Source organism: Rhinopithecus bieti, unplaced genomic scaffold (genome assembly GCF_001698545.2).
Source record: "Rhinopithecus bieti isolate Rb0 unplaced genomic scaffold, ASM169854v2 scaffold_32207, whole genome shotgun sequence".
NCBI classification, from domain to species: domain Eukaryota; kingdom Metazoa; phylum Chordata; class Mammalia; order Primates; family Cercopithecidae; genus Rhinopithecus; species Rhinopithecus bieti.
This window is the reverse complement of record NW_016890365.1, coordinates 1-617: the sequence shown is the minus strand read 5'-3', so window position 1 is coordinate 617 and position 617 is coordinate 1. Positions and strand designations below refer to the sequence as shown.

At 45.5% G+C, this 617-nt stretch overlaps 1 pseudogene; it reads left to right on the top strand.

Annotated features, from left to right (window-relative positions):
* Positions 1-5: 5 nt before the first annotated feature.
* On the top strand, positions 6-611 carry LOC108525901 (acylglycerol kinase, mitochondrial pseudogene; annotated as a pseudogene).
* The last annotated feature ends 6 nt before the right edge of the window (positions 612-617 follow it).

The window sequence follows — 617 nt, the reverse complement described above, 5'->3', positions numbered from 1 at the left end:
AGGTTGTTACTGGAGTTCTTCGACGAACAGATGAGGCTACCTTCAGTAAGATTCCCATTGGATTTATCCCACTGGGAGAGACCAGTAGTTTGAGTCATAACCTCCTTACTGAAAGTGGAAACAAACTCCAACATATTACTGATGCTACACTTGCCATTGTGAACGGAGAGACAGTTCCATTTGATGTCTTGCTGATCAAGGGTGAAAAGGAACAGCCTGTGTTTGCAATGACCGGTCTTTGATGGGGATCCTTCAGAGACACTGGCATCAAAGTTAGCAGGTACTGATATCCTAGGCCTCTAAAATCAAAGTAGCCCACTTCTTCAGCACTCTTAAGGAGTGGCCTCAGACTCGTGAAACCTCTATCTTGTATATGGGACCTACAGAGCGACCTCCCAATGAACCAAAGGAGACCCCTGTACAAAGGCCTTTTTTGTACAGGAGAATATTACGAAGGCTTACATCTTACTGGGCACAACCACAGGATGCCCTTTCCCAAGAGGTGAGCCGAGAGATCTGGAAAGATGTGCAGCTGTCCACCATTGAACTGTCCATTACAACACAGAACAATCCGCTTGACCCAACACGCAAAGAAGATTTTATGAACATCTGCATTG